Source organism: Pinus tabuliformis, chromosome 4_1 (genome assembly GCF_031772625.1).
Source record: "Pinus tabuliformis cultivar Carrire ecotype Pingquan chromosome 4_1, CPIR1, whole genome shotgun sequence".
In the NCBI taxonomy this organism is placed as follows: domain Eukaryota; kingdom Viridiplantae; phylum Streptophyta; class Pinopsida; order Pinales; family Pinaceae; genus Pinus; species Pinus tabuliformis.
In genome coordinates, this window is record NC_142303.1 from 737,618,347 (window position 1) to 737,630,381 (window position 12,035).

A 12,035-nucleotide genomic window follows, 5' to 3' on the forward strand; every position below is an offset into this window, starting at 1 on the left:
GATGAAGTTTTCTTCCCTCGTGATATATCATACAATGTTTTTCTTCGTCTGACATATCACATCTCCAAAAAAATTATATCTATATGACACACCACACCACACCCAAGTTTTGTTTCATATGATGCATCAAAGACAAAAAAAAATATTTAATTGCAACACAATGCATATCCCACCTAAAATGATTTTCGCCACAACCCATTGTAGGTTTTAACCCCGTACAGAAATTACCTACATACGAATTCTAAAACACAGAAAATAAACAATGCGAGAGCATAACGCATAAAACACATATACACAGAGATTTTCCCACTGGATCCCAAAACTGAAAATACCAGCTTGATTTTTCATTATATTCCTTTCAATGTTATAGTACATATTTATACATGCCAAAGAATTCAATACCATGGACCGAAAACCATAGGTAGGTTCGCCCAACCTAATATAGGGTCCAAAAAAAATTCTCGGGGCGCTACCCCGAACCCCATAGAGGAGGGCTACACACCCCCCTCAAACCCCCTATGACCCCCCCACTACGCAATCAGCGCAACGAAGGGGGGGCTCTACCCCCCTCTAACCTCCCGGTTCACTACATAGGTTAGTCGTGGAAAGAATATAACACAACCCAACATTCTCCCACTTGTTTTCTTTCCACAGGGGGCCACAGGAGAGCTTAGTCATTTTTCCAACCCTAAAACACCCATTGTTTCTATACACCAGGAGAACTTCTCAGAGCTCACAGATTTTTTCAATGCATCTTCAGTATTCTTCAAAGTGTCCACCTTTACCAGCAACATCTTTTTGTCTTCTATCATATCCCTCACAAAGTGATACTAAACATCAATGTGCTTTGTCTTTGAATGATAAGCAAGTTTTTTGCCAAGAAAATTGCACTTTGGCTGTCACAGACCATCCTTATAGCTCCCTGTACTAACCCAATACTTGAACACAATCTCTACAACCAAACTGCTTCCTTGCATGCATGAGTGGCTGCCATGTATTCTGCCTTGTAGTTGATAGTGCCACTACAGATTGTTTCTTACTCATCCAACTGACTGCTCCTCCAAATAGGCTAAACACATACCCACTTGTAGATCTTCTGATTCCTCCTATGTTGTAGAGTTTGATTCTTCCTCCTTTAGCTCAAACTTTATCTTCTCAGGTTCCTTTGGTTGGACTTCATGTTTAATAACATCTTTCACCTCTCTGAACACCACATCTTGGTTGTACACAACCTTCCTTGTTGTTGGGTTCCAAAGCTTATAACCCTTTAAACCATCCTTATACCCAATAAAGATGCACTTTTCAGATTTACTATCCAACTTGGTTCATTTCTCCTTTGGAACATGTACATATGCATCACATCCAAATACCCTTAGATGTGGAAGAGAGGGTTTCTTACCAGTCCATACCTGTTGTGGAGTCTTATCCTCCAACACTGATGAAGGTGATTTGTTGACCAGGTAACATGTTGTCTCCACCGCCTCTACCCAAAATTCTTATCCTAACCCGGCACCACTGAGCATGCTTCTTGCCCTTTCCATCAACGTCTTTTTCATTCTTTCTGAAACTCCATTTTGCTAAGGTGTATATGGAGTAGTCTTCTACCGTGCTATACCACACTTCTTACAGAATTCTTCAAATTCCTTACTGCAAAATTCTCCACCGTTATCTGTCCTCAACACCTTTATCTTCTTCTCTGTCTGGTTTTCCACCAGAGCCTTAAATTCTTTAAACCTGTCAAAGACTTCAGATTTATATTTAGGGAAATATATCTATGTATTCCTTGAGAAGTCATCTATAAATGATACATTGTACACAGACTTACCCAGTGATGGAACCTTCACAGGTCCAAACACATCACTGTGCACAAGCTCTAATATATGTTTCGCCCTCTTACCACCAGAGGGGAAACTCACGCAATTTTGCGTCCCATATACACAATTTTCACAAAAATCAAAATCCAAAGAGCTATTACTCATACCTTCTACCATACCTTTACCATGAAGTATTCGAAGGCCCTTCTCTCCAATATGTCCAAGCCTTTGATGCCACAGCATGGTCTTCTCTCCAGAGACCACTATATTTTCTGCTTCACTTTCAGGAACCACAGAACTGTTGCACCCATCAACAACAGTGCTACCTTGTAGCTTGTACAGAGTTCCAGTCCGAACTCCCCGCATCAATACCAGTGCTCCCCAAACCATCTTGCAAGTATCCTTCTCGAACACTGTTTTGACACCTGCATCATCTAGCTTGCTTACAAAAATCAGATTTCTGGCCAATGCAGGAATATGTAGAACACCCAGAAGTGTTCTAACCCTTCCACCTTGCAACTTCAACTTTACTTTTCTACGACCAATGATTCTATCCTTCCTATCATCCCCTAAAAAGACATCACCACCATCATATTTATCATACTCGCAGAACCACTCTCTATGGGGAGTGAAGTGAAAGGATGCACCTGAGTCAATCAACCATGCCTCATGATCTACATGTGTACTTGAAGAAGCCAAGTACACATCCCCACCTTCATCTGAGGTGGTTTTCGCCTCTACAGAAGAAGCATCATCAGATCCATTTCCTTTGTCAGGAGCTTTAGATTTACAGTCCCTTTTGTAGTGCCCTTCCTTTCCGCATTTCCAGTGTACCACCTTTACAGGTTTTCCTGGAGATTTAGATCTCCCTCTAGATTTAGATCTCCCACTCAATGACTTATTTGTGTTTCTGTTCTAGGATCGTCCTCGTACAAACAAGGCATCACCATTCTGGCTCTCCAAATTTTTCCATCTCATCTCCTCCGTCAGCAAGGATGAGACTATTTTATCAAACTGCAAGGCAGTTGCATTGCTACCTATTACAATAACCAGACTATCCCACGAATCTGGTAGAGAACACGACAAACTGATGCACTTATCTTCATTTGAAATTTTAATATCAACAGATAATAACTGACTTACCACTGTATTAAATGTGTTCAGATGCTCTGTCACTGAGTCTCCATCTTTCATCCTTAGGTTATACAGTTTTTTCTGTAGGAACAGTTTATGCATCAGAGATTTAGATTGGTACAAAGTCCCTAACTTGTCCCACAAAGCCTTCACCGTAGCTTCCCCTGATACATTCAGCAATACTGAATCTGAGACACACAATCGTATTGTGCTCTTAGCCTTCTGATCCAACTTCTTCCATTCTTCATCGGTCACTCCCGTTGGTTTAGTACCCGAATCTACCGCGATCCACTGATCTTTATCCACCAACAAATCCTCCATCTTGAGTTTCCACAACTCAAAACTCTGACCATTAAATTTCTTGATCTCTATCTTTCCACTGTTCGCCATCTTCTTTTGCCACTAGAATCGATGTCGCAGATCTCCCATGAACAGGGTCTACCATAGGCCCGAGCGAAACCCCTTAGCAACAAAGGCGTCCCCTTAAAGCCAAAACAGCTCTGATACCAAATGTAGGTTTTAACCCCGTACAGAAATTACCTGCATATGAATTCTAAAACATAGAAAATAAACAATGCGAGAGCATAACACATATACACAAAGATTTTCCCAATGAATCCCAAAACCGGGACTACCAACTTGATTTTTCATTATATTCCTTTCAATGTTACAATACATATTTATACATGCCAAAGCATCCAATACCATGGACCGAAAACCATAGGTAGGTTTGCCCAACCTAATATAGGGTCCAAAAAAAAAAATTCCTGAGGCGCTGCCCTGGACCCCGTAAAGGGGGGCTACCCACCCCCCTCAAACCCCCCACTACGCAATCGGCGCAACGAAGGAGGGGCTCCGCCCCCCCTCTAATCCCCCGGTTCACTACATAGGTTAGTCGTGGAAAGAATATAACACAACCCAAAACCCATCACATTGTTCAAAAGTTCCCTTCGACGGACATATCATGTTCATTGAAGTTTCCTTTCATGCAACATATTACACTTTCTCAAGCTTTCATTCATTGTGACAAGGGAAAATTTCTAAAATAACTCCTTTGCATCTTACCTGACATCACATAATTTGGATCTTTCTTTCTTTTAAATTCATCACATCAACCAAAAGTTTCAAGTTGTGTGACATATCACACAGGATGAAGATTATTCCCTTTTAATAAAACCCACAAAGTTTTTCTTAGTGCCAAAAAAATTACATCTCCTCAAACTTCTATCTTTGTGACATATCACATCGCACCAAAGTTTTTTTCATGCAATATGTAAAGCAAAAAACATTATTACATAACAGAAACACATAAGAGATGTATAGAAGTGCATATGGACATCAAAAGGACACCAATGGTTGTCGAATGGATCCTACTACCATGAGGTTACTAAAAAGGTATCAAAGGACGCCCACTTTTATAAGAGGAATAGTACATCATTGGTAGCCAAAGCACAAATGGATAGAAGTGCACATGGATGGTTAGAAGGCCACCAATGCTCATCAAACAAATATGATACCATAGGTGACTAAAGAGGAAACAATGGACATTTGCTTCTATAAGAGGAATAATGCATCATTGGAAATGACATGACAAATAGGCTTGACAAAACCTTAGGACAAAGCAAACACCACGTGTCAAAGCTATCAAGGCTAGTGTCAAAGAGTGAATAACAAAGTATGGCACGATGATTATCTAATAAGATCAAAGGAGATGGAATGACTCGGAGATAAAACCGGGATATAGATTAGACATAGACTACATAAGGAGAATGAACTATGGTTGAGTATGGTTTGCCATGTTTGGCTATGGTTGGCTTTGGTTAGACATGGTTATGTTGCATCATAATGTTTATCAAGGGTTTACCATGTTTTACTATGATTAACTATGGTTGACTATGGTTAGACATCGTTAAACATGGTTAACCATGTTTGACTATGATTCACCATAACCTATCGTTCAAAATGTACTATGGTGAACCACGTCTAGCCATGGTTTACAATGATTAGAAATTTTTTACCATGGTTCACCATGTTTAACAATGATTAATTATGGTTCACCATGTTTTAATATGGTTAATGATGTTTGATTATGTTTAACCATCGTTAACCATGGTTAAACACATTTGACTATGGTTGACTACAATCAACCATGTTTGAGCAAGGTTGACTATGGTCGAAGGGTGACTATGGATGATTATGGTTAAAGGGTGATTGTCGCTAACAATGGTTGACCATGTGGGATAATAGTTGACCATTTTTCACTATGATAATGGATGTCCATGGTTGGCTATTATTGACATGTTTTACTATGGTTTAATGTGGTCTACCATGTTTTATATGGTCGACTATTGTTGACCTTCATTATTAATGGCTTATTATGGTTGACCTTGCTTAGCCATGCTTGTTTATATTTGACCGTGGTTGACTACGATTGCACATGGTCAATCATGACAATATTTGACCATGGTCAACCATGTTTAACTATGATAATGTCTGATTGTGGCTGACAATGTTTGGCCATGTTTTTTCCATGGTTGACCACAATTGACATTGTTTGACTTTGACTATAGTTTATCATTATGACTAACTAAACATCATTGACCTTAGTTAAGTATAATTGGAAAGAGTTCCATATGGGTTATAATGGTTAATTAATGACAACTACAATATAGGATGTAGATATGGTTTGACCATGGTGAATATGATTGACCAAAGTAATTAAGATTGACCATGGTTCATTGTGATTGACAGGAGTTGAAGAGGTTATCTTTAATATTCAAATACATTGCAATGTTTATTAAGGGATATGGCACATTATGACAAAGGTTATATCTATTGTGATGCTCATCTAAGATGACTTATATTAAGTTGTCGTGTTCCTCACTAGTTATATTGCATTGAGATATTCATCAAGGTATATTTCACAATGTAGAATTCTTTAATTATTATGTTGGATTACAATCTTACTTAATAATTACGTCACATTGAAACATTCATCTTCGCTAACTTTGTTAAACATCCATGTTCCTCAATGATTATGTGGCAAGGAAACATTAATCAAGGGTTATGACACATTGACTTTGGTTGACTTTAGTAGGCCATGATGGACTATCGTTGATCATGGTTGATTATAATTAGCCATGTTTAGTCATGGTTGACCATGGATAAACATGGTTAACCATGTTTCGCTATGATTGACAATGTTTGAACATGGTCAACTATGGTTGGTGATGTTTGACCATGCTTGACTATGGTTTCTAGTTTCTCATGTTTAACCATGGTTTACTATGGTTCACTATGGTCTACTATGATAAACAATGGTTATATATGTTAAACCATGTTTAACTATGGTTCAGTATGGTTGAATATGTTTGACTATGATTGATCATGCTTGACAATGGTTGGTTGACTTTGGTTGACCATGTTTGGCTATGGTTGATTACAACTAAATTACTACATTCCTAAATGCTTATGTTGTATTGCAACATTCATCGAGTTGACCATGTTTAATGTTGGACACCTAATCCTAAGTGGGTTAGTGTGGAAGTCGAATGGACAAAAGGAGTCCAAGAGACCTTGGGATCTGAAACCCAGGAGTCACAACATTGTATTATAAATGTACATCTCCTGTTAATAAAAATGAACTCACTGATTTATCTTTCATATCTTTTGTGCTGTCCATGTGTGTTTAACATGGTATCAGAGCAGGCGTATTCCTGCCCTGCCTAATTTCTTTGAACCATTTGTTTTATGGTTTCTGCCATCACTTATGAATATTTTCTCAGCTAGAATTTAGCTGCCACCTCTTGCATATACCTGCGCTGCTCCTCCATATTCCTTTCTCTGTGTTTTGTCTGCCTGACCAGCGCTGTCCAAGATAAGCTTTGTGCACTTTCTGCCATAACGGTTGTCTGCTATTCGCTGCCACCCCTGTCTATCAGGTCTACTTCTTACATGCACCCAGCGGTTTCAGAAAATTATCCCTCTGCCATTTCTTCAGAAGTCTGACTCTGTCCCTCTGTCAATTTTCCTGTTTTGAAGATGATTTTCTCCGGCCTTACCGTCGCCTGGAGGAGCCTCCGAGAAGGTCGCCATTGATTAATATCATTGATACTCGGCGTTACTGTCAGCAATGGTGTCGTGCTCGTTCTGCGACTGCAGTTCAAATCACATAAAAGAAGTGCAACGTCCCTAATGCCTCGGCATAGTATCAGCCCAGGGTCGATTTTCTCTCATGATGTCGTTCATTGAAATTGAGTGTACGCTGGATTTGAATGCTAACAAATCGGAGGAACAGATTTCAGAGCCTCTTTTCATATCAGATTGCAATGAAATTGCGTGGCTGTGGGGTCGACCTATGCCAATGGACCGAGTCTGATGATGATGTTGAATTGACGGGCTAAGTGTTATGGTTGAGATTGCTCTACTAAGGCTACCGACAAATGAAACAATATAAGTTTTGAATGCAAAGCTATTATAGATGCTACCCATGAATCTATCGATAACGCCGGAGAGATAGAGTATTGTTTCTTTTCCATATAGCACGAGCCTTGTGGTACAGATGGCCCCGTCCTCGGAGACCCCTGTACTTCTTTCCTTCTGATGTAAGTCCACGAAGCTCCCTGTGCTTGTGAACTGCATTACAGATCCAGTTGATTCGAGGATCATTTCGTATTACCTTGTGTGCCTCGTCAACCAGTATCACTTCATAATACTTGTAGGTGGAGTCCTGATTGATCCAGTAAGAGTTCAAAACTCTCAATACTCCCAGCTTTCGTCCGGCTCTCTCTTAAACTCAGAGGATTCAATCCGTCGTTTTGCAAAGGCCTGAATGCTTGCGGGAGTTGCCTCAAGACTTCCGCAGCGCACCGACTGAGACGAATTGCTCAGGAGACCAAATTTTTCGTGGATCCACAGTTCAGGTCGTTCGAAGAACAATATCTCTGCATTGACCTGCTCATATCCCTGAGCAAGAAAATATAAAGCGCCACAAACCTTATCTGCAACATTTGGAGCGTCTTTAATGCTTTCCAACAGTGCCGCAACAATGGATTGAAGGTTTGCCGGAGTAATCACCGGGGACTGGACAGTGGGGCCATGCAAGAACTCAAAGATTCTACCAAGAGTCCAAGCTGAGGTATCTTTTACTTGATTGTTCTCATCTTTCAACTTTCAAGGCGTAAAGTATAAAATTCAATACCATATTGACAAGCGGTGCGAGTTTTTCCAAGGACGGTCCTTCAATAATAGACCCAAAAGCATAGGCCGAGCTTCTGTATAATCACCTGCAATACACCGCATAATAATGCCTGAGGATCACCTGCTTGCTTAGCCCGAGCCATATTTTCAAATTCAGGCCCATTCTTATATAAACTCTTCCTGAGTTGAGCTTTGTAGTTTAATCTACCACCAGATCCGATTTGGTGATTCCCCCGACAGTTCTTGAGGTTCTTGGAAGAGCACAAATATTTTCTTACTGGCATAACCTTCCTTCTTTCTGCGGCGGGAATTGCATTTTCCACTAGATTTAAGGTAGTCTGGAGTTCGACTCACTGCATCTCTAAAAATATTTAGTGATTCGAATCGTTACCTTACAGGCCTGCAAATTCTGCGGAGCTCGAGGTCGAGCTTCTCGCAATAGGAATTCGTTTTTATTATTACTGCATGTATTTGGAATGTCCTGGATTCTGTCGTGTATCGGTGTTCAGTGCGGTTTAAATTTGCTTCCAGAAGCCTTGAAGAAGAATTTACAACAGTCTTGAGAAAGCCTCTCAAAGCCATTTTGAGCAGACCTTGGAGTATCATCCTAGAGCACATTGTGAAGCACTTGAAGAATTGATTGGTGCAAAACTTGGGCAACTTATTGAAGATACCTTGAACTATCACCTGCTAAATTTCTTGAAGTAATTTGTTGGTTGTTTTTTCTCTTTAAGCTATAGGGCTTTCTTGTGTAACTTGAAGATATTTAGCAGCTTACATTTTTCTGTGGGATTTGGAGTTTTTTTTAAGGTGTAAAAAAATGGCTAAGCTTGAAAGAATATTAGAGTTATTGAGAACTCTAATCATGTCCACTTCTAACAGCACAATCAAAATTAACAAAGCCTCTCTTTCAGACATTCAAACATGTCTGCAATATGCACAAGAAAAGATAGAGTTTTTGCAGCTTGAATCACAACTGCAGCAGGAAGAATTACAGCAGTGGAGTCATCATTCTGAACCTGTTTCTGTTCAAAACAATGAAGCAGACTCCCATAAACAGCTAGTCAATATTGATCAAGTTCATTCAGATTCAGTACCCAATAAAGCAGCAGTTGAACATGCAGAAACTCAATCTGCACTTCCCAAGCCCATCATCACACCTTGGGAACAGCTTGTCCACAACAAGCACAAAACTGGTCTTGGATATGACAAGGACTTGTCCTTTCATATTCCAGACTATGCCAAGCCCATTCAGTTTCAGAGTGCTGGATTTATTCATGACAGTTCACCTGCTCTTCATGACAGTTCAGCTTCAGCTGTTCCAGATTCTGCCCCTCTTCCACAGCAACAACAACAACAAAAACAGCAGATCGTGAAATGCCAACACTGTGACCGAGTTGGCCATTTGAAAGATCACTGTTTTGATCTTCATCCATGTAAGCACTGTCATAAAACCAGCCATTCTTCACACAGATGCTTCAAAAACAAACATCCTGCAAGAACAAAGATTCATCTTGGATGGATCGCTTCTTGGCAATGGGCATCAACAGCCAAGAAGATATTCCAAACACATGTCAGAACTTGTTCCAGAGTATTGAACAGTCTTGCAGTTGAGTTTTCTCCATCATCTCACCTTGTATCTGACAGGGGGGTAAATGATGGTCATCTACAAGCTTCAAAGTCACATCAAGCGAGCCTAAGCCACAACCTGCCACACCAGTTTCAGAGTTGTAGCCAGAGACAAGATGCCTGAACATGCCTTCAGTTGGCAATCTGGGACACTTCCTCTAGCAGAAGACTCCAGCTTCTTGCCAATTTTGGAAGAGTTCTAGGAATTACAGAGTTGTTGGTCATCCTTAAACCATCACAGATTAAGAACACTTCCTCTAGCAGAAGACTCCAGCTTCTTGCAAGTTTTGGAAGAGTTCCAGGAATTGCATTAAGCATTCCAGAGTTGTTAGTCATCCTTAAACCATCACAGATTAAGAACACTTCCTCTAGCAGAAGACTCCAGCTTCTTGCCAGTTTTGGAAGAGTTCCGGGAACTGCACTAAGCGTTCCAGTGTTGGTGGTCATCCTTAAACCACCGCCCTTTATACCAACATTTCAGAGAGCACATTCAGCCTAGTGCTGCCATGCATTTTTTGCACATGTTGTATTACAGCTCTCTTCTTGGACTCATACATAACCCTTCGGATTAAGGGGGGGAATGTTGGACACCTAATCCTAAGTGGGTTAGTGTGGAAGTCGAATGGACAAAAGGAGTCCAAGAGACCTTGGGATCTGAAACCCAAGAGTCACAACATTGTATTATAAATGTACATCTCCTGTTAATAAAAAAATGAACTCACTGATTTATCTTTCATATCTTTTGTGTTGTCCATGTGTGTTTAACATTTAACTATGGTTAATTATGTCTAATAGTCTTCCTTTTATATCTTCCAAAAATTCTTGCTTAGGCAATGTCAGACTTAAACTTTGGTTGATCACAATAATGTGTATCGCACCTAAAATTCCTTTAGCTATGACATCATAATTTTTCAAAATTTCCTTTGTTGCAAGATATCACATCACATCAAAGTTTATTTCTATGTAACACATTGTTAACAACTATGGATAGGTCCAATCCTTTGGATCTTTTAATTCCTAGTGACTCATTGCATGGACCAGAAGTTTCCATTTATGCAACATATCATAGAGGATGAAGTTTTCTTGCTTCATGATACATCACACAATTTTTTCGTACATCTAACACATCGCATCTTCGCAAAATTTTATCTTTATGACAGATCACATCATGTTAGGTTATCCTTGACTTAGTAAATAAGTCATTGTTGTTGAAAAATGTAACTAGTTTCAATGTTCATAATCATCATTGTACTCATGGCATACTATATATCTTATGTAACAAGCAAAAGAAGAAAGAAAAATATTATTTTTCAAGCATGGGTTTCATGCTTCTTTTAATTAGTCAACTAGATTAAGCATGTTCTTCATGCTTCTTGGATTTTTCATGCCACACGAATAAGTGTCATGAGTCAAGAAAGTCAATATCATTTATATAAGACCCTATTGTGCAAATTGCAACATGTAAAAGGATTTATTTTGAGTTTAGAAAGTCAAAATAAGCCTCCAAGCACAATTCAGCCTTGTCAGTGATAAGTCGGCCTAGAAGAGGTTATTCAACCTCCTCAAATGTGTATATATAGAAGCAGTTTCGACCTCATTTGACACAGATACGATCTGCACAAGAAAAAAAATTGATCTGAAGAAAACAAGAAGAAGAAAGCAAGTCTCGAAAGGGTTAAAGAAATAGAAGAAATTTGATTGCATTCTCTCACATGTCTGGAAGTTAGGGCTTCTGCAACTAGTGGGAAATTGAAAATTGCAAATCTGAGCTACAGGTCTGAAATAGATGGTTGAAACTCTTCTTTGACCAAGAATCTTGAAGTTCGGCTTTCGTTGATCTTGTTGACTAGAGCTTGTTTGGAGTCTTTAGAGGGATGACTTGTGGCTTGGAGGAGGTCTTAACTTTGGCCTTTGGGTCTTGGTTTTCTCATTTGATCAGAGTCTATAAGAAGAGATTATTTCTAGGTTTTCCCCTTTGAAGGGTTTTGCCCTAGCTTGGAGCCTATATTTGTATCCATTGTTTTATTGTTTATGCTCTTGATAATTATTTGATAAAGATAACTAATAATATAAAGAAGCTAATATAAGATTGCAAACTTTTATCAAGGATAAGGAGATATGTTTTAATAGTTACCCTAGTAGTTTCTCCAACAATTGTATTACGGTCAACAGTGGTGGTTTACAAGCCCGTGGTTTTGGTAGCCAATGGCTTTATGCCCATGGATTTTGATGTAAAGAGACTTACGATACTCGATTGTA